The following is a 2603-nucleotide window of genomic DNA, read 5'->3' on the forward strand; positions in this document are numbered from 1 at the left end:
TCATATTCCTCTTTAACTCCACCCTCCTCAGGCACCATCCCCAAAATCTCCCAGCATGTGCTGGAGGAGAGCTGGCAACACGATTTTGCAAGCTGGTATTCTGGAGATTCAGTGCAAGTTCTCAACTGTCCATATCGAGTTATATTTAATAATGCCAAAACTTCATCTCAGAGTATTCCAGACACCTTGCTATGTTAAGAACAGATGCATAAAATTATGAGTATGATAAAAAGATAGAAAACGGGGAAGCTCACGGCATTTATTTTCTTCCTTTCACAATGATTCACATCAATATGATTCAGTAATTGTTTTTTCTATAAAGTTATTGGAGTAATTTTGCTCGGTATACTCCTGATCAATTCCTCCTCTCAAGGGCACCGTCGAAAAGTGATATTTGAAAACGGCCCCTGATAGACTGCACAGCTAGTCCGCGGAAGAGACAAACAACCTAATCCAGTGCAAATTAGTTCGGCTGCCAGCAATAGTTTTATACAAAGATGTAAATTATGTTGTCAAAATTGGTCGCTTTCGAGCGTGCTGCTCAGCTAACAAGAAACCACTTTGGCTGATAAAGATGAACACTAAGCCTTTCTCGCTTACAAATTTGCAAATCTGCTATTTCAGCATTCTGTTCGCCACAAACAAACAGCCCAGTATAATTGCTTCCTTCTTCTGCAATGGTATTTCTCTCATATAACACCATTTCTCTAGACTCTTTTTTTTTTTAAAAAGACACGAGCAGAAGCTTTTAAAAATAATGCCAGCCAGAACTGCCACCGTCACTTATTTTTAACATTTGCAATACTGCAACCTACAAGGCCTGGTTACTACAACTGCAGCCAGCCAGACCAACAATTTACAGGCCTGTTAAAGATGCCATCTTGTGACTTTTCACAACTGCTCTAAAATGAAAAGGGGAGAGATGCTGACACGAGATAGAGTAATACACATTAAGACAAAGCTTTGGCTCAAAAACCAGCTCTCCGTGTTTTATTTTACCAACTTAATTACATTTGCTTCCCACCCTCAAAGAGCTCAGAACCTTCCCTATTAGGACAGAAATGATGCGTTTTTTAAAAAAAATTTACCCGCGTGCTTAATTGTATACAAGATACATCTACATCTAGCAACGGTATGAAAATAATAATGCATTATAACTGTAATTATACTCAATGTAAGCCAGATAAATAAATTACAATTACCCTTTAAAGTTGCTAGTCACACTATTTGCTTTAAAATTAATTGCAGGTGCTCCTGAGTGCTTTATTAAAGTCCCAAAGTTGTATATTTGAAAGAACAGTACAGATGATTCCTGTTTATTTGTTAAATTAAAGCTTTGTTGGTAAAATTACAGTTTAATTAATATTATGGGTACTGTATAGCAAAACCGCTTACCTTGTGCATAATTTATTTCCACACGCATCTCTCAGCCCAGGCCTATTACAGCTCTAAGGCAGCTAAAATAAAATATATTCCTCCTTTGCTGGCATTTTTCTAAATAGCAGTTCACTAAATCAATATTATTCACTTGGTATTTTTAAAAGCAGTGTATCTTAATAATTACATAGCATTAGAGTAGGCAATAATTTCACTTGCTAAGCATATTAAATTTAGCAAACCATCAGTCAAAAGAGTTTGTTGTTCTTCAGAATTCTTAAGCAGTGAGCGAATGAGTTTGGAATCATGTTACTTTGGTATAAATGTCACATATAGTTTAGAAGGATGCGTGTGCCTCCCCAAGCAAACCCAATGCCATATATCTTTATTAGTTTCATTGGTCAGCGCAGTGACCAGTTGTTTATACTCATTACTCAAGACAAGGTGAACCATTTGGCACAGACTGCATTCACAGCTAAAAATGTATGACTTTGCAGAAAATAAAAAACACAGACAAGGCTACACACACACACACTTTACTGGAAGGATTTACAAGAAAAAATTTTGAGATCTGTCCTCTGCATCTAGTTTTCCCCATATGTATCAAGCCACAGACTTTCAGCAGTTTGGTTTTTCGTTCACTTATTGCTCCTTTGCCCATTTTAAAATAAATCCAACCATTCTTGTTAATGTTACAATCACAAGCAATTAATTACATTGCACCACTATAATTTATCAGACTTCATTTGGAGTCTATTATTTGAGGCAATTTTAATTTCAGAAGACTATAATTCAAGATGAGTCTTTCCAACAGCTCCATCAGATCATTAAAAACCAGAATTGAATTCTGCAAAGTTGTTTTCTGGGCCAGTATGACTTAGAATATTGGTTAAATTTCTAATGCTCAAATCGAAGTCGCAACGCAAGGCCTGTTTTCTACATGTTTTGAATGTCCGCTAAATTTTGAATACTGTTCTTGGATTCCTCAATGGCTTCCTTCAGACTGTTGCACCTCCAAGGTGCCAAAATATTCCCCCACTATTATTTTAGATGCCTTGAATTTAATAGGCATAATTTAACATAAACCCACAAAAATACGATCACATCGACAATGAATGAATCTCCTGGCAAACATTCAGAGAGAACGCCAAGACGCAGACACAGTGTGCAAAGATTAAGAGTCAGGATCATATCAAATGGCATGCTTACTAGTCCTCCTGACAACA

The sequence above is a fragment of the Eublepharis macularius genome, chromosome 6 (assembly GCF_028583425.1).
Source record: "Eublepharis macularius isolate TG4126 chromosome 6, MPM_Emac_v1.0, whole genome shotgun sequence".
Classification (NCBI taxonomy): Eukaryota; Metazoa; Chordata; class Lepidosauria; order Squamata; family Eublepharidae; genus Eublepharis; species Eublepharis macularius.